This window comes from Pantherophis guttatus, chromosome 1 (assembly GCF_059756535.1).
Source record: "Pantherophis guttatus breed Tessera chromosome 1, ASM5975653v1, whole genome shotgun sequence".
In the NCBI taxonomy this organism is placed as follows: domain Eukaryota; kingdom Metazoa; phylum Chordata; class Lepidosauria; order Squamata; family Colubridae; genus Pantherophis; species Pantherophis guttatus.
Window position 1 is genome coordinate 12,901,632 of NC_142063.1, and position 20,116 is coordinate 12,921,747.

The 20,116-nt window shown below is 47.2% G+C and overlaps 1 protein-coding gene across 2 annotated transcripts in view; it reads right to left on the reverse strand.

The window, feature by feature from the left end:
• Nucleotides 1-19,326: 19,326 nt before the first annotated feature.
• The window catches only part of SHC2 (SHC adaptor protein 2), a 61,172-nt gene continuing 60,382 nt past the window's right edge, over nt 19,327-20,116 (reverse strand). For both annotated transcript variants that reach the window (XM_087893657.1, XM_060681506.2), the window contains one exon: nt 19,327-19,984. The gene's annotated coding sequence lies outside the window, so the exon portion shown is untranslated. The remainder of the gene's footprint in view (nt 19,985-20,116) is intronic.

Sequence of the window (20,116 nt, forward strand, 5' to 3'; positions counted from 1 at the left end):
GAATAGGAGGAGAGAGAAAGAAGAAAGGAAAGAAGAAGAAACAAAGGGAAGGGAAGGAAGGAGGAAGCAAATAAGGAAGGGAAGGAAAGGAAAAAAGAAAGAAAGGAAAAGAAAGAAAGAAAAAGAAAAGAGGGAGGGGGAAGGAAGGAAGGAAGCAAATAAGGAAGGGAAGGAAAGGAAAGAAAGAAAAAGAAAGGAAGAAAGAAAGAAAGAAAAGAGGGAAGGAAGGAAGGATGGATGGAAGGAAGGAAAAAAATTAATTTGTAGGACAAGCATATTTCAAGTAGTGTTGCCAGGTGTCCACTATTTGAGCGGACAGTCCACTTTTTTCACATTACATTCACTATTTTTTTTCACAAAATAGTGGACATTTTTTTTATTCAAAAGCTTGATGATGAAATTAAAATGTAATTTAATATTTTACATATTATTATAATATATTTGATGTTTTGAATTTTAAGTAAAGTTTTGAAGTGATTATTTTAATACGTGTTAAAATGTTTGTAAGAATATATATAATTTAATTGTAAAAAATTTTTTTATTTTTTTAATACTTAACACCCCACCCCCTGCTTGTCCGCTATTTTTTGGAAGCAGACCTGGCAACCCTAATTTCAAGCTGGGTGCTGGTCAGGACTCTATCTCTGGATCTCTGCACAGACTGAATGAAGCTCCTGAACGTGCCGGTCTTAACAGGCAACCTCTTGAAGGAAGTTAGCACCCATCCCGCTCCTAGGAAAATGAAATATTCTAGGAAATATTAAAAAGGCAGAATATTGTATTTTCCCTAAAGGAGAAACATGTTTCTAAAGACATAGAGCCTCAGCTCCCTGCCCTCCCACCCAGCAGATATTTTGGTGCCAACCTATCTTCAAGACAAAGGCTGGGCCAGCTTATCTACAACACAAAAGACAATGGCCCTCAGGATATGATGGGATTAGCCCTCACTCAAGATCCTAACCAGGACAAAGACATTAAGCCATAATAGGAATTGCCCAAAGCCCCTTCATTACATCATCACCCAGCAAGATTCAACCAGGCCTGGGATCAAGGCAACCTACAAAGTTACCCCTGCATGGCCCCATGGGAATCTCACAACCACTCAGAGTACGTTTCTTACACAGGAACAGGACGCTCCAAGGCGGGGCCCTGGGAAAGGTATAAATCTCTCTCACCTATGTGCTTTTTTGCCCAGGACCTCAAACCATGTGGTCCTGACCACCATTAAACCATCTTTCCAAGCAGTCTCCATGTTTCCAGTGTCTTTCTCCCCACTTGGAACTGAACCCAGAGGGACATTTTTTACAACACTCTGAACTGTGGGGGCTAAATGGATCTTCTTTGCTCAGAAGCAGTCTACCTTAGGGGAATCGCTGCTACAGAAACACTATAGACCAGGTTTGAGGTTTAGCAACATGAAGGAGCAGGCTGGGCTTTGGGGGGGGGGAGCAAAGGGGGAATTAGGGCATCCCTCTTGGAAGAACCCAGTGGTGATGGCAATTTTGCCATAGGGAAAATCCCCCCCCCCTCCACCAAATCTGGAATTGGAAAAAGAGCTACAAAGCAAACTTGCATCGGTCTCCTCCTTTTTCCTCGTCTTTTGCTGTCACCGTCCTGACACCTTCCTTCACATCGCCAGGAAGCTATTTCCAGCTCAGCAATGAAATTCAGAAGCCTGCTTTTGTTCTCTGCATAACGGCAAAGTACAAGGAAAATGAGAGAGAGAGGAGAGAGAGAGAGGAGGGAAGGAAGAGGGGGAGAGGAAAGGGAGATAGAAGAGGGAGAGGGGGAGAGAGTGGGGAGGAAGAGAGAGTGTGGTGGAGAGAGGGGGAGGGGGAGAGAGGAGAGGGAGATGGAGTGGGAGAGGAAGGAGAAGAAGGGAGAGAGAAAGGGGGAGGGAGGGAGAGGGGTGGGAGGGAGAGAGAGGAGGAAGATGAAGGGAAGGAGAGAGGAGGAAGATGGAGGGAGGAAGGGAGAGAGGAGAGGGAGATGGAGGGGAGAGGAAGGAGAAGAAGGGAGAGAGAAAGGGGGAGGGAGGGAGAGAGGAGGAAGATGGAGGGAGGAAGGGAGAGGAAAGGGAAGAGAGAGGGAGATGGGGAGGGGGAGGGGGAGGAAGAGAGGGGGAGAGAGTGCGATGGACGGAGGGGAGGGGGAGAGGGAGGGGGAGAGGAAGGAGAAGGAGGGAGGGAGAGAGAAGGAGGGAGGGAGAGGTGGTGGGAGGGGGAGAGAGGAGGAAGAGAGAGAGAGGAAGGAGAGGGAGCAAGGGGGAGAGGAAGGAGAGGGAGGGGGAGAGAGGAGGAAGAGAGAGAGAGGAAGGAGAGGGAGCGAGGGAGAGAAAGACAGGGAGAGGGGGAGGGAGGGAGGGACAGGAGTTTCTTTGGTGTCCAGAGTGGATGTCATTTGTTAGTCAAGGCCACAGGAGCACTCTAGCCTGAAAACTCTGTGGTTTGACGTTCTCCTTAGTTCAACGTTTCTCAGCCTTTGGAACTTTAAATGTGTGGACTTCGACTCAACATCCTGGCTGAGGAATTCTGGCATTTTTTTATTTTTTTTTTAATTTGATTTATATGCCGCCCTTCTCCGGAGACTCAGGGCGGCTTACAATGCGTTAAGCAATAGCCTTCATACTTTTGTATATTTATACAAAGTCAGCTTATTGCCCCCACAAACTGGGTCCTCAATTTACCTACCTTAGAAAGGATGGAAGGCTGAGTCAACCTTGAGCCTGGTGAGATTTGAACCTGCAGTAATTGCAGGCAGCTGGTCTTAATAACCAGCTTAATAACAGGGTGCCTTAGACCACTGTACTACCAAGGCTCTTGAAGTCCATGTGCCTTAAAGTTCCCAAGGTTGAGAAACACCTACTACCAGCACCTGGACTAGGCAGATGTGGTTTGATTGTGTAAAAAGTATTGTTGCAGGACGGAAGCTGTTTCAAGTAAAGCTGTCTTTGGCAGTTGACTTCATTATTTTTATGTACTTTGCAGCCCAGTCAATTCGGTGAGCTGATAGTTCAGAGTATTGTGCAGCGCCTGGAAAAACGGATTAATTTAGTAACCAAGTCGAACAAACAGAGCTTCAGAAGGCAAGGATAACAATGGGGAACTGAGAAAGAGGGGGAAGGAAACAAAAAACTGTGTGTTTGTGCTTTCTCGGTTATTGTTTCTAGGGGGGAGGGAGAGAAAGATGATAGATAGATGATAGATAGATAGATAGATAGATAGATAGATAGATAGATAGACGATAGATAGATAGATAGATAGATAGATAGATAGATAGATAGATGATAGATAGATAGATAGATAGATAGATAGATAGATAGATAGATAGATGATAGATAGATAGGAGAGATGAGAGATGATAGAGAAATAGATAGATAGAGAAAGAGATAGAGATAGAGATAGAGATAGAGATAGAGGGAGGGAGGGAGGGATGGGAGAGAGAAAAGAAAGGTAGAGAGGTATATAGTGAGGCAGAGAGTTAGAGAGTGACAGGCAGAAGATGGATAGGTAGGTAAGTAAACAGGTAGATAGGTAGACAGGTAAGTAGATAGATGGAGAGATAGGCAGGCAGACAGGCAGGCAAACTGCAATATCAGACTTATTTATTTATTTATTATCACCTCCTGCCTGGACTATTGCAACGCTCTCTACATGGGGCTCCCCTTGAGGAGCACGCGGAGGCTCCAACTGGCGCAGAGTGCGGCTGCGCGGGTGGTAATGGGAGCGATATGGCGTTCCCACGTAACACCTCTCCTGCGCGAGCTGCACTGGCTCCCGGTGGTCTTCCGGGTGCGCTTCAAGGTTTTGGTTACCACCTTTAAAGCGCTCCATGGCTCAGGACCTGGGTATTTGCGGGACCGCCTACTACCACCAATAGTCTCCCACCGGCCAATACGCTCCCATAGAGAGGGGCTCCTCCGGGTGCCGTCGGCCAAACAATGCCGACTGGCGGCCACCAGGGGGAGAGCCTTCTCTGTGGGGGCACCCACTATCTGGAACGAGCACCCCCCGGAGTTATGGAGGATCCCGGATCTGTGCACTTTCTGCTGCGCTCTAAAGACCTTATTATTTCACCAGGCGGGCCTGGCCTAATTTTCTCCCTCTTTTTTAAAAGATTTTTAATTTTTTAATATCTTTTAATATTTTATATATTCAAATTTTAAAATTGGTTTTAAATAGTTCGTGGTTTTAATTTGTCTGGGCCAAAACTATTTAATTTGATTTTAATTCTACTTTTAAATTTTGTATGTATGTGTTTTATTGTTTGGCTGTGCACCGCCCTGAGTCCTTCGGGAGTAGGGTGGTATAGAAATCAAATCAAATAAATAAATAAACTTGGATTTATATGCCGCCCTATCTCCAAAAGGACTCAGGGCGGCTCACAACAATAAAACACATACAGTCCAATCCTTCCTTTAAAAATACCCAATAAAACTATAAAACTTTAAAATCCCCTCTAAAACGCCTTCAGTCCAAGCCGGTCAGGCGAAATAGCCATGTTTTAAGGCCACGGCGGAAAGAGCGAAGGTCAGGGGCCACCCGGAGCCCCAGGGGGAGCTGATTCCACAGGGTAGGTGCACCCACAGAGAAAGCCCACTCCCTAGGGGTCACCAGCCGACATTGTCTGGCTGACGGCACCCCAAGGAGACCCTCCCTATGGGAACGCACCAGGCGATGGGGAGCTGTCGCTGGCCACAGATGGTCTGCCAAATACCCCAGGCCTAAACCATGTAGGGCTTTATAGATGATTACCAGCACCTTGAATCTCACTCGGAGGGCAACTGGTAGCCAATGCAGGTCCCGCAGGAGGGGTGTAACATGAGATTGTCAGGACACTCCCATCACTACCCGCGCGGCCGCATTCTGCACCAGCTGAAGCCTCCGAGTGGTCTTCAGGGGCAGCCCCATGTAGAGAGCATTGCAGTAGTCGATCCAGGAGGTGACGAGGGCATGAGTGACTGTGCGTAAGGCATCACGGTCCAGGTAGGGGTGCAACTGGCACACCAGACGAATCTGGGCAAATGCCCCCCTGGTCACGGTCGTAACATGATCTTCCAGAGTCAGCCGTGAATCCAGGAGGATGCCTAAGTTGCGCGCCCTATCAACAGGGGGCAACACCTCACCCCCTATAACCAGCGATGGAATATTCCCTTGGAACCGAGATGCCGGTATCCACAGCCACTCTGACTTGGCAGGGTTGAGCTGAAGCCTGTTCCTCCCCATCCAGAGCCGCGCCGCTTCCAGGCACCGGGACTGTCAGCACTTCAAGCTGCAGTTACTCTAGTGCTGACATAAGAAGGAGAAGAGAAGGCGTCTGGAAAGGGACGTTTGACTTTTCACCTACTTATTTTCCCTGGAGATAATATCCCCTAGGAGATGGGAGGGGAGGGGGGAAATTCCTTTGAACTGGAGCAGTAGATTAAGGGTAGAGTGACTTGGAAGATGGCCAATGAGTGCAGGGGAGTGGGGAACAGAAAGGGAGGGTTTTGGGTCTGGAAGTCAGTGTTGGCTACAATGGAGTCGGATTTAGAATGTCATGCTTAATAAATGGGAGTTTTTTTCATCAAAGACTTTGCTTGAAATGCAATTTATTTGAGACGACCTCGAAACTTGACAGGGACATCACGTCGAGGGCATCACTGGGCTGATTCGGGGTGGATATACCCCACCCCAAAACCACGGATGATCTCCCCCAGCAGCTTCATATAGATGTTGAACAGAAGGGGAGAGAGGACCGACCCCTGAAGAACCCCACAAGTGAGGGGCCTCGGGGCAGACCTCTGTCCCCCCGCCAACACCGCTTGCGAACACCCGGAGAGGTAGGAGGAGAACAGTGCCTCCCACTCCCAACCTCTCAAGGCGTCGCAGTAGGATACCATGGTTGATGGTATCAAAAGCCGCCAAGAGATCTAATAGGACCAGGACAGAGGAATATCCCTTGTCCTGAGCCCTCCAGAGATCATCCACCAGTGAGACCAATGCCGTCTCCATGCTGTACCCGGGCCTGAAACCCGACTGGCATGGGTCCAGACTACCTCCTGCCAGCAAAATATTTTTTAAAATATCTTGGTAGTTTTGAAGCTTGCCTTGGCATACTTCTAAGTGAGACGGTCAAGAAGGGAGAAAGGATGGATGGATGGATGGGAGAGAGAGAGGGAAGGAGGGAGGGGATTTTACCAACAGTATGCGTAATTTCACTCTTTCCCTCCCCCGCCCCCTTCAGTCGCCCTTCTTGATTATATTTTCTGGCATGTAAACGCAGCCTCTTCACGAAGGAGCAAATGCTCAGAGGCAGTAGGAGAAAATGCAGCTCAGGGAGCTCCGAAAAGTTCCTTCACCTAATGACAGAGTGGAGGCTCTGAAAGATGGAGAGGATGTTTCCGGCAGCTTTTTATAAGCTGGTAGGTTGGAGAACAATACAATTATCTTGGCCGCTGAGCAGGTGAGCATAAAAGCAGGCAAATAGGGAGGGAATTGTCATCTAAATCAGTGTTTTTCAGCCTTGGCCCCTTTAAGATGGGTGGATTTAAACTCCCAGAATTCCCCAGCCAGTATGAAGGCTTGGAGGTCTTCTATTCCAAACTTCTGCTCAAGCCGGGGACCCAATATCCGTGATGTCAAACCTATGGCACGGGAGCCATATTGGTGGGCACCAGGGGTGGGTTCTAAATTTTTTTACTACCGGTTCTGTGGGCGTGGCTTATTTTGTGGGTGTGGCTTGGAGGTCATGTGACTAGGTGGGCGTGGCTAGCTGGTCAGAGTCATTTCTGGAAGGTCCTCGCACTTATAACCAGTCCTCGCACTTACGACCCGACTCATTTGTTTGCTTTTAACACTGATCAGCTGTAGGACGGCCCTTTGAAGCCCCGCAGCAAGAGTTTAAACAATTTTTTTCCCTCTAGTCATCAGCTGGGACTCAGGAGGCAGCAATAGATTGGGGGTGGGGCCAAATAAAAGGTAAGAATAACGTGGGTGGGGGGGTGGGAGGACGGGAGGGGAGAACCGGTTCGGTGACGTCATATCGTCACCGCTACCGGCTCGGCCGAACCGGACCGAACCGGGAGGAACCCACCACTGGTGGGCATGCGAGCTTAGCTCCGGCGTGCATGCGTGCGCCGACCAGCTGATTTTTGGGCCTTCTGGACCACCTGGAAGTAGGGAAACAGGCTGTTTCCTGCCTCCGGAGGGCCCGGGAGTGGGACCAGAAGTCAGCAAACAGGCCGTTTTCAGCCTCCCGAGGGCCTCCATGGAGGGTGGGGAAGGCTGTTTTCGCCCTCCCCAGGTGCCTAGAGAGGCTCTGGAGCCTGGGGAGAGCAAAAAACAGGCCTACCAGGCCCACTGTGCCATCGCGTGCCAAAAGCAGGGGGAGTGGGGGGGTTCACGCATGCACGGGGCGCATAGAATTATGAGTGTGGGGACACACACCCTGCGCTCCCCCCGCTTTTGGCACACGATGGCAAAAAGGTTAGACATCACTGCTCTATATCATTCCAGACAAGTGGCTGTCCCGTCTCTTCTTAAACATCTCCAGTGTTGGAGCACCCACAACTTCTGGAGGCAAGCTGTTCCACTGGTTAATTGTTTTAATTGTCAGGAAATTCCTCCTTAGTTCTAAGTTGCTTCTCTCCTTGATTAGTTTCCATCCATTGCTTCTTGTCCTGCCCTCAGGTGCTTTGGAGAATAGGTTGACCCCCTCTTCTTTGTGGCAGCCCCACAAATATTGGAACCCTGCTACCATGTCCCCCCCTAGTCCTTCTTTTCTCTAGGCTATCCATACCCGATTCCTGCAACCGTTCTTCATATGTTTTGATCTCCAGACCCTTAAACGTCTTAGTCGCTCTTCTCTGCACTCTTTTCAAAATCTCAATCTCTTTTTTATAATACGGTGACCAAAACTGGATGCAATATTCTGTCTTAAGGCAGAACTGGGCGGCTTTTTGACAGCTACTGGACCAAACTCAATTTTTCCGTCTCCAAGGCTGCAGCGGGCAAACTAATTAGATGAAATAAAAAGAGTCAGGGTTTCTCTCTTAACAGGGAGGTTTTATGGTGTCTGGGGAGACAATGACAGAAAGAATAATTCAGTGCTAAGATCAAAATCCACCATGGGGAAACGGTAGCTGCCTTTCACAGCAACAATCTTTTCCTTCTTGCACGAAATTCATATTTAAATATGCATTGAAAAACCTCTTCTCCCAAGTTCACCTTTCTGGATAAAACTTCTCACAAATTTCCTTGTCCTGAATGCATTTTTTTTTTCCCCACTTCAAACCCAAAGCTGCACTTTTAAATTTAAAAGATCTAAGGGCACAGCGAAAATCCAAAAGCCAGCAGCCTTCTTGACTTTGTATTATAACCAAAGGGCTGGACAGCCAGTTGGATCATTTCAAAACAGTTTTTAGTCTTTATTTCACTTGTGCAATTTTAATCGTTTTGATGGGTATGTTTTTATTATATGTCTCTGGAGATTCTCAGTCATCCAGGTCAGGGTTGTCCCAAAGGTGCTTTTTCAAAAGGCAACTGGATTTTCTTTATTTTTCCTTGAAGACATTTTGCTTCTCACCCAAGAAGCTTCTTCAGTTCTGACTGAACGGTCGAGGATGGAAGGATTGATATACGTTGCAATCATCGGGTTGTTAGTACTCCCTCTGAGAGTCATTGAGGCCACTTGGAGGTTTCTTCTGATAGCAAACAGTGAGTTCACTTAATGATTGCCTCAAAAAAGGAATTCAAATCGGGTCAGTCACATAATCACCTGCTTTATGACTCTCAAAGACTTAACGACCATAATGAGCTGGCTCCATTATGGTCATAACTCGAGGACTACCTGTATTCCCTCCATCTTTGATTTTCTTGGAGTCAGTTAACAGTTGTCAATTATGGTATTTTTCAGACTATAAGATGCTCCGAAGTATAAGATGCACCTAGCTTTTGGGGAGGAAAACAAGGGGGAAAAAATTTGCCACCCAGCAAACAGTTTGGTCAGCTTCAGCACAGCCTGATTCAGCACAGCCTGATTTAGCACAAGCAGCTGATTGGCGGTTGGATCAGCTTCATGGAATACTGCCTATCAGCTGTTCCAGGCTGCGGGGATCGCCACCATCCGGTGCTGCTGTCAGCGCCCATTGCTGCCTCCGCGCATCTCGTTTTTGGCCTCCATGCGTCCCATTTTTGGCCTATTCCAGGCAGCAGGGATCGCTGCTGCCGCCGCGGAGGCAACAGTGGCAGCAACGAGGGGCGGCGACAGTGGCAACAGACAGTGGTGATTCCTGCAGCCTGGAACAGCTGATAGGCGGTATTCTGGGAGGCCGATCCAACTGTCAATCAGCTGCTTGTGCATAATTCAGACTGTGCTGAAGCTGACCAGGCTGTTTGCTGTTTGCTGCAAGGAGGTAAATTGGTGGGAGGCAGAGGCCGAAGGGTAGGGGCCAGCGGGTGGGCGGGGCTTCGGGAACATTCGTTGTATAAGATGCACAAACATTTCCACCCACTTTTTTTGCGGGGGGGGGAAGTGCATTTTATACACCGAAAAATACAATAGCATCCTTCAGCATCCCAATTTAAGGTTGGACTCGTCTTCTGAATTTGGAGATCTTTTGGAAAGTTTACATTGGCAGGGGTTTTGTGCCTATATTTAATGTCTTACAGATATTGCTTTTTGTCTCTTCTAACAGCTCTTCTGAAATTCTTTGTTCCGGAGATCTTTGTCTTCCTTGGCTTCGGCTTCTCTTCTTGGCAGGTTGTTTTACATTTCCTAACTTGCACTTGGAACCTGCATGCCTGCAATTTAAATTTATTACTGTAAGTTCTTCCCTCTGAAATGATGGAGAGAGGGTCTTGACCGCCTTCTCTGCATTGCTCTGAAATAATTGAAGAGAGCCGCCCGATCTCCCTGCAGTCTTCTCTTCTCAAAACTAAGCAGGCTCGGTTCTTTTGAACACCACCTGCAGAGGAGTGAGTTTCCAGTCTCATGATCAAACCTGTGCCAGGTTTTTTTTTTTCCCCCAGTCCTCGTTAAAATGGGGCACCCAGAACTGACACTAACTTGAAATGCTCAAAGGATAAAAAGATCTGCCATTATTGCTACGTGAATTTACACTGTATATCGGTTGTTTTCATGTAGATGTGTTGTTCTGTTTTTATGCCGGAGGCTACCCCAGAACCTATTAGAATTGAGAAGCATCAATCAAATAAGTAAACAAAAAAAAAAAAGCAATACATTCAAGAAGAGAGTTTATGTAACTCAGGGTTGAACTGTGCTCTGTTTCTTTGTGCTCTCCGAGCTTGGTTGTTTGGTTGCAGATGTTACATTACCCAGCTAGGTAACATCATCAGTACTAGAGAGTATGGGTTTTGCTGCTCCGTTTATATACAGTAGCTTGCCCTTCACGTTTGAATGTGGTTTTCCCCTACGGTAGCTCCTTGTTTAAGGAATTGCTTTCTGCTTGATGGTTTGTCTGGTGTTAATCCATGCTTATCTGGGTGTTGCTGCTAGAGAGGACAGTTCTGGTCTTTTTGCTTGCTTCTTGGCTTTTTACAGGTAGTCCTCGACATGACCACAATGGAGCCCAAATTTTCTATTGCTAAGTGAGACAGTTGTTCAGTCAGTTTTGTTCCATTTTACAACCTTTCTTGCCACAGTTGTTAAGTGAATCACTGCAGTTGTTAAGTTAGTTACATGGTTGTAAAATTTGGATTTCACCACTGGATTTAGCTAAGTCTAGGACCCCCTATTGTGGGGGAACGACTGTATATATAAACAGGGAATACACTCCACATTCCTTCGCACTGATAGCATTACCTGGTTGGGTAATGAAACGTCTGCAAGAAAACGACGAAGCTCAGAGAGCACCAAGGACGCCACACAATGAGTAAAAGAGAAGGGTGCATTTAGTCTAAAGAAGAGACAGCTAGGGGAGGGGGGAGGGCAGACATTATAGAAGTCTTCCAATCCTTGAAGTCTTATCCCAGGGAAGAGGGAGTGGATTTATTCTCCATAGTGCCCAATGGGACCATCAGGTGGAAGATTTATAAAAGCAGGTTCAAACCCTTCCTTTCCATGAGAACAGAAAACCAGCCTGCCTGCAGGAACGGTGTGGGCTTCAGCACTAAACGACTTACAACTGTTCATTTAGTGACCACTTGAAGTTACAACAGCACTGAAGAAAGTGACTTACGACCATTTTTCTCACATACAACCAGGGGTGAAATCCTATCGGTTCGGACCGGTTCGGGCGAACCACTAGGGATTATGGGCATCAGTTTGCCGAACTGGTAGTAATTACCCCTCCTTGGCCCCACCCACGCCCGGCCGGTTGGTTAAGAAATGATAATTACCTAACTTGTTGGGTTGGCAATATATAAACCTTAAATATAGCTTTAAGACTGTGTTGCTGTATTGCATCATACTGTGTCCTGATTGGTTAGCTCTGAAGCCAATGTCCTTAAAAGGAAGCTTGAAACATGGTTTGTTTCTCTTTGCTGATCATTACTGCTCTTTGCTGTGTTTGCTACTGTTTGCAACTGTTTATTGTGTATGACTACAACGACTGGTAAGAAGACTTTGTTATTGGAATATCCCTGGACTATTGTTTTACTATCTACTGCTTTATCTGTGTATGACCTGGACTGTTTATTGGACTGTGCCTTATTACTATTTCCTAAAAGTAAACACAACTCAGTGTATCTGTGTGTTGGCTGTGATTATTCGCAACTGCTCTCAGTCGCTTTCATGTGCGCACCCTTACTACTCAAGGGTTGCTCTGCGAATTCCTCAACACGGTTGTCACTCACCTCTTCCGACCGCTCGATATTCCACAGAATTCAATGTTAAATGCAGCAGAGAGACTGCTAACTTTTCTCCCTCCATTCAGAACGGAGCTGCTGCAACCTGTCCCTTTAAGGTAGTCCCCAGGAGGGAGAGGGATGGTGGGGGGAGAGAAACAGCTGGAATGGAGCCGTTTTTGTGAAAGGCAGGAAAATGGGGAAGGGGATTGTCCTGCCATCCATTCCTCAATCTCAGCACAGACTGAGGGAAGGATGGTAGGCAGGAATATTCCCCTCCCCATTTTCCTGCCATTCGCGACAAGGAGTGGCTGGGAGGGGAGGAGCCAGTGAGGAGCCCCTCAATGTGAGTGATGTCGAGTTGGCCACGCCCACCCAGTCACATGACTTCCCAACAAGCCACACCCACAGAACCGGTAGGGGAAATGTTTTAATTTCACCCCTGTTTCAACCATTGCAGCGTCGCCATGGTCACAAAATTCATACCCTTGGCAACTGGCTCGTATTTATGACCGTTGCAGTATCCCTGGGTCATGTGATTCCCCCTTTGCGACCTTCTGACAAGCAGAGTCCACGGGGAAGCCAGATTCGCTCAACAACCGTGTCACTAACTCAACTGCAGCGATTCATTTAACAACCGTGGCAAAAAAGGTTGTAAAACGGGACAAAACTCAATGTCTCGCTTAGCAACGGAAATTTGGGGCTCAATTGTGATCATACGTCGAGGACTACCTGTATTGGTTTTCAAGGAAAGACCAGACAACCATCCATTCAATATTCCTGTCCGAGGCTGGGGTTGGACTGGATGACCTCTAAGGTCCCTCCCAACACTACGATTCTATGAATCGGGGCCTCGTTGGGCCAAAGTTTGGCCGTACAATCTCCCTGTTTTTTCAAACTCTGGAATAAGAAACGGTGACTTACTTTTTCTCTTGTTTGCCTTTAAAACCGACGCCCACGCCATAAAAGCAGAGCGAGATTTCAGACAACGTATGATTGCCCTGCCTTTTACAGTCCTCAGATGCCAAAAAGTAATAATAATAAATAACAGGTTTGATTCCCTTGGCCACAAAACGTTTCAGGAAATGGAAGCATTGTTTCTCTTTGCAAGTCATTCTGGTTTATTTGCCCATTAAATTAATGAACAGAGAAAGCCTGTTGCAATTCCAGGACAGCCGTTATAACGTTTTCAACTTACGATCCGAACCCACGCAGCCTTAATCCGAGCCTAATCAAAAGAATGTTCTATGTGCATTTGTCTCTCACTGTCTATAGACAGGGGTGGGTGGAACAATGGCCCCTTTGTAACCTGTAGACTTCAACTCCCAGAATTCCTTGCTGGCTCAAGAATTCTGGGAGTTGAAGTCCACAGGTCATAAAGGGATCTATAAAATTGATCCCTTAAGGCAGTGTTTCTCAACCTTGGAAGCTTGAAGATGGGTGGACTTCAACTCCCAGAATCCCCCAGCCAGTGCTGCTGGCTGGGGGATTCTGGGAGTTGAAGTCCACCCATCTTCAAGCTTCCAAGGTTGAGAAACACTGCCTTAAGGTATTTTAACTCTACCGCTTGACTTGTTCATTCTTTAAAAAAAAAATCCTTAGGAGTTAAGGGTTTGGGGTTTTTTGAGAGAGAAGTTGGGATACTCTCAGGAGGGGTGGGCTGCTGGGCAATGGTGGGTTGCTACCGATTCTCCACGGTTCTTGCGAACTGGTAGTAGAAATTTTGAGTAGTTCGGAGAACCGGTAAATACTACCTCTGCCTGGCTCCGCCCCCCAATCAATTTGCTGCCTCCCGAGTCCCAGCTGATTGGCTAGAAGGAAAAAATCAGGGCTCACTTGACAAAGGAGAAAAGAAAAAAAACAAGACACCGTCGCTTTAAATTGAGAAGCCAAGAAGCCGCACAACTGATCGGCTAGAACCGATCCGCTCCTTGTAAACCGCTCGGTGGTGGTAGATTGGCAATTGAGGCCAAGCTGCCTGAAAGTGGTTTCCGATGCTCTCGGTGGTGGCAGAGCGGCAAAAAACTGTTTAAACTCTTGCCGCGGCGCTTCAAAGGGCCGCCCTACAGCTGATCAGCGGTAAAAGGCAGTGTGGTACTAGACCAGTGCACTCCAAAAACAAATGGGTAGACTGGAACGCTCCAAAAACAAAAAGGTAGACTGGTATGCTCCAAAAATAAATGGGTAGACCGATATGGCTCTGCAAGCAGTTAAAAGCCTGGTAGACCAGTATCTCTGCTAAATCCTAAAGAATTGTTTGTCACATGACCATCAAACCACGCCCACAAAATAAGCCACGCCCACAGAACCGGTAGTAAAAAAATTTAGAACCCACCCCTGCTGCTGGGGGTTCGCAGGGGTTCGGGGGAACCTCTAGCTAAGCTTGTGTGCAGTTCGGAGAATCCCCAAATCTCACTCCTGGCTGGTCCCGCCTACCCCGCCCTTCCCAGGAGTCCCCACATGGCTCGTTTTGAATGCAGGTAAGTGCTGGACATGCACGGAGGCTCAGGGAGGGCGAAAAATAGGCCTACCGCAGTGGTGGGTTCCTCCCGGTTCAGTCCGGTTCGGCCAAGCCGGTAGCGGTGACAATATGACGTCACCGAACCAGTTCTCCCCCCCCCCGCCCTCTCACCCACCCACCCACCCACCCACGTTATTCTTACCTTTTATTTGGTCCCACCCCCAATCTATTGCTGCCTCCTGAGTCCCAGCTGATGACTAGAGGGAAAAAAACTGTTTAAACTCTTGCCGCAGGGCTTCAAAGGGCCGTCCTACAGCTGATCAGTGTTAAAAGCAAACAAATGAGTCGGGTCGTAAGTGCGAGGACTGGTCGTAAGTACAAGGACCTTCCAGAAATGACTCTGACCAGCTAGCCACGCCCACCTAGTCACATGACCTCCAAGCCACACCCACAAAATAAGCCACGCCCACAGAACCGGTAGTAAAAAAATTTAGAACCCACCCCTGGCCTACCAGAAGTTTGGGATGGGCCTCCGGAGCCTGGGGAGGCCGTTTTTGCCCTCCTGGAGGCTCAAGGAAAGCCTCCGGAGCCCGGGGAGGGAAAAAACGCCTCCCCTCCACTGTGGTGCAGGAGGCTGACTAGGCCATGCCCACCACGGCCACGCCCACCCAGCAACTGGGCAAAGAACCCCTTGCTAAAATTTTTGAAGCCCACCCCTATACAGCCCTATACCTGCATAGAAAATGTGAAGAACTGAAAAAAAAGAATTAAGCCCACATTAAACATCTGAACACTCAATTAAGACATAATTAAAACAGTGATTTTCGGTCCTCTGATGTTTTCCTGGATAATTGCATGGATTACAGCATAGATCATATATATATATTTATACCTGTGCTAAAAATTATCTAGCTATTCAGCTGAAAGAGGGAGGGGAATCACCAAAAGAGAGAAAATAAAACTTTAAAGAAGTAAAGGCTATATATTCCTTTAGATTTAGATTTATTTTTTTTTAATTGTCAAGAAAGATTGTTCTGGCATCACAGCGCCCCCTAGTGATCTGTCTGGGCATTTCTCCCAGCTCACCCTCCCAATCTAGAACTCTTAATCAGATATTTGGGCAGGACAATATGGGACCATCCAAGAGGTTGATAAATTGCTAGGGTCTTTATAGTGCTATGAGTTAACGTAGTATTTATTAAATTATTTTCATATAAATAAGGATTTGGGGAGGCACAAGCAATTGGGCTCTTCGTGAAGGGTTGATGAGTTTTGGGGATGTACAGGAAGTCAGGGGTGGGTTCTAAAAATTTTTACTACCGGTTCTGTGGGCGTGGCTTATTTTGTGGGCGTGGCTTGATGATCATGTGACAATTCTTTAGGATTTAGCAGAGGTACTGGTCTACCAGCCTTTTAACTGCTTGCAGAGCTGTACTGGTCTACTCATGTATTTTTGCAGGCACCAGTCTACTCATTTATTTTTGCAGGCACCGGTCTACTCATGTATTTTTGCAGGCACTGGTCTACCCATTTATTTTTGCAGGCACCGGTCTACTCATTTGTTTTTGGAGGCACCGGTCTACCACCAAACTGCCTTTTACCACTGATCAGCTGTAGGGCGGCAAGAGTTTAAACAGTTTTTTTTTTCTTATAGCCCATCAGCTGGGACTCAGGAGGCAGCAATAGATTGGGGGTGGGGCCAAATAAAAGGTAAGAATAACGCGGGGGCGGGGTGGGGGTGAGCGGGGGGGCAGAACCGGTTCGGTGATGTCATATCGTCGCCACTACTGGCTCGGCGGAACCGGGCAACACCCACCACTGCAGGTAGTCCTTGACTTACGAGCACAATGAAAAGTGAAATTTGCCCCATTTTACAACCTTTCTTGCCACAGTCGTTAAGTGAGTCACTGCCGCTTTTAAGTTACTACCACAGTTGTTAAGTGAATCTGGTTTCCTCATTGATTTTGCTTGTCAGAAGGTCGCAAAAGGGGAACATGTGACCCCCGGGAGACTGCAACCATCATAAATATGAACCAGTTGCCGGAGCGTCTGAATTTTGATCACGTGACCACGGGGATGCTGCCATGGTTGGAAGTATGAAAAGCGGTCATAAGTCACTTTTTTTCAGTGCCCTTGTTACTTCGAACGGGTCGCTAAATGAACAGTTGTAAGTGGAGGACTACCTGTATTGGTATGAGTGAATGACCTTGGGAAACGGAGGGAGGGGAGAGCCGCAGGCTACAGAAGAGATAAAAGGCAGCTGAGCCCTCAGAAGAAAAATGGGCGTGAGAATTAACTCAGAAGGAACCCTCCCTAGTTTCCAAATGTGGGCGGGGTTAAGATCTGGAGTGAGAGAATCATGATTACAAAGGGATAAATCAAGGTTAACCCTCTGTGGGGTTCTGGGCTCCCAATGAGCCCCTTAACTGACCCAACAGAAGGAAAATCTTAAGCCAGAATGATGGGCTGTCTACTAAAACAAAGCAAGGTTGGAAAGGTAACAGTAACAGAGTGGGAAGGGACCTTGGAGGTCATCTAGTCCAATCTCCTGTACTAGGGATTCGAACTGCCGAACTGCCGACCTTTCTGATCGACAAGCTCAGTGTCTTAGCCACTGAGCCACCTAGTCAGGCTAGTCAAGTGATGGCACACACTGGTCAAAGGTGAATTGTGGAATCCATCTGGCAAGAACAAAGGATGCTTATTCACAGAGAATATGCACGTGTAACAATTTTGGGTGGTTAGAAAGCTGATAAAAGTAACAAAGAGTTAGGCAACTTGCAGGCCTCAGCTAGAAGTTAGGAATAGAGATGGCCTGCAGCAAATAGAATGTGTATCAGATAACTCCTGAAGCAATCATTAGTCAAGGCTTAGGAATAGGGGCAGCTAAAGACCAATAGAATAATCGTTAGATAATTGCTAAATTGTTTATTAGATGATATTTCTTATATATCCCGCCTTATCCTGCCTTCTGCTTTAGTGAAAATGTATAAAGCTTTCTTAACTCTATTGTTCAGGGTTCCGTGGCATTTTCTGGCAGGACCCCTTTTCTTCAATAAAAGGAGATAAAACCTGCACCTCGTGTCTGGCGTCCTTCATCGGCCTCGGCACCAGGCTCCGACCCGAATTGGGAACAATAAAAGTGTGACTCCATCTTTTCCAAGAAAACAGATAAACAGCATAATGGAATGAGCGAATGACCTTGGGAGACAGGAGGAAGAGCTGCAGACTGGGCAGTGGTCGGATAAGAGGCAGCTGAGCCTGCAGAAGGAATGGAGCATGGGAAATCTCTTAGTGGGACCCTCCCTAGTTTCTCAGGCTAGAAAAGCAAAGGAGGAGAATTCTACTTTTCAACTTGCAAGATTCCGTTTATGGATTTTGAGTCCTTGGTTCCTCTCTGAGCTTAGCTGTTTCCTTGCAGGCGTTTCATTACCCACCTAGGTAACACCATCAGTCCTACTGCCTCTGATGCGCTAGCACTAATGATAACAGGCTGCTTAGCCTCCAGAAGAAACAAGGCCTGGAAAACATCTCAGATGGGACCAGCGCAGAGGTGGGGTTCAGCAGGTTCTGAACCAGTTCTGGAGAACCGGTAGCGGAAATTTTGAGTAGTTCGGAGAACCGGTAGTAAAAATTCTGACTGGCCCTGCACCCCTCTATTCTCTGCCTCCCAAGTCCCAGCTGATCGGGAAGAAATGGGGATTTTGCAATATCCTTCCCCTGGATTGGGGAGGGAATGGAGATTTTACAGTATCTTTCCCCTGCCATGCCCATCAAGCCACGCCCACCAAGTCATGCCACGCCCACCAAGCCACGCCCACCGAACCAGTAGTAAAAAAATTTGAATCCCACCACTGGACCAGCGGTGGGTTTCCAATATTCTTACCACCGGTTAGGAGCATGCACGCATGTCGCCGCAACCGATTCACCCGAACCGGTATAAACCAGTTGAATACCACCTCTGGATGGGACCCTCCCTAGTTTCTTGCACTGTAAAGGTGATGTGGGATGAGATGTGCTTTCCGACTTGCAAGATTCTATTAAACGCATCTTTACAGTAAAGTTAGTAGTAGCGCTTCTGAATGTGCTTCTTGTCTGGACGACCTCGCGGAACAGATTCAAAGGACGACTTCAGTGCCTCTCCAAAATACAGGCAGGAAAAACAACAACATCCCTACTGCGTCCTCTCATCCAGCCGAAATCCTAGAATTGTAATGCGCAGAATTAAAGAGAGGAAGACACACTTCCAGAGCAGGGAGTAGAAAGGGAGTAAAAAAACCTCAGGCCTGTTCGCGTCACATCTTCTTTGTAACCAAGCTTGGTGCATGATCAAAAACAAAGGAGAAGAGAAAAAGAAAAAACCAGGGAGAATCGGGAGACGTTTAATCTAACCATACAACCTTGTGTTGTTGTTGTTGTTGTTGTTTTGTTTGGGGAAACTGAATTACCGGAAAAAGCCCTGTCAAAAGTTCCCAAGGTTGAATGGAAGCAGGCACCCTTCATTTGCCTCAACGATCTCTTTTTAGTTCTCGTGGGAAAAAATCGGATTATAGAGTAGTTAGAACAAGGGGACCTGTTTTTCTTCTGCAATTCCTTCTTCTTCCCACTCACTCACCCGTGCTTGTTTGTCTGTAGGAGCGGGAGAAAGTTGTGTTCCTAAAAACAACAGGCAAACCCTTGTAGCCAGGGGTGAAATGCTCCCGGTTCGGACCGGATCACCCGATTCGGTAGCGATGGAGGCGGGTGGTTCGGAGAACCGGTAGCAAAAATCCCTGCCCCCCCCCATTGCCCAGCTGAGCCGCGCGATCATCAGAGGCTTTTTTTTCTTTTAAATGCCTCTGACGATCCAAGCTGAGTTGCCTGATCGGCAGAGGCATTTAAAAGAAAAAAAAAAGCCTCTGACGATCAGGCAACTCAGCTGGGATCGTCAGAGGCTTTTGAAAGCATTTTTTTTACAACCAAAGAGGTTGTAGAAAAAATGGTTTTAAAAGTTAAAAAAAAAAAGTTGGCCACGCCCACCCAGTCACATTACCCCCCCCCCATCCCCACCAAGCCACGCCCACAGAACCGGTAATAACAAATTTTAGATTTCAGCACTGCTTGCAGCGTTTTCATAGAACATAGAAGAACAGAGTTGGAAGGGGTCTTGGAGGCCTTCTAGTCCACCCCACTTGAGCTGGAGAATCTATACCATTTTAGATCAGTGATTGTCCAGTCTCTTCTTAAAAATCTCCAGTGATGGAGCAGCCACAACTTCTGAAGGCAAGGTTGATTGTCCTCACCGTTAGGAAGTTTCTCCTTTAATTCCAGTTTGCTTCTCTCCTTGGTTAGTTTCCATCCGTTGTTTCTCGTCTTGGCTTTTTGGTGCTTTGGAAAATAAGGAGGTTTTTTTTTGGGGGGGGTGTTGTTGTTCCAAAAAGCTAGATACATTATTTGCTAATAATCACTCGCACATCTGTCTTGCAAGGTAGGCCGTTCCACCTTCACCTGAGGTTCCCACCACCATTGCAAAAATTGGGACAAGAAAGGAAGCGACAGCAGTAAGAAAGCAGCTCGGAGAAGATCAAGTGAGGACAGTTAAAGAGTCAACGCAAGTTTTTTGTGGCTTTTCTCAAAGAGGTCGGTCTCTTGCTGGAAAGGCAGAGCGAAGCCTGGTTAAGTGGGCTGGCTGGCTCTCCGGTTCGAAAAAAACTGTCAGAAATGTCCAGTGTTTATTTCAGAACAGAGGGACGGGTTCCTAAGAAAGGAAAGGAAGAGAGATGAGTGTCTCATTTCCCCCTCAATTAGCTTTTCCCCTCAATTAGCTTTTTGAATTACAACCATCTTTCTGCATTCCATTTTAGGGAGTAGACTTGGATCATTTCCCCAC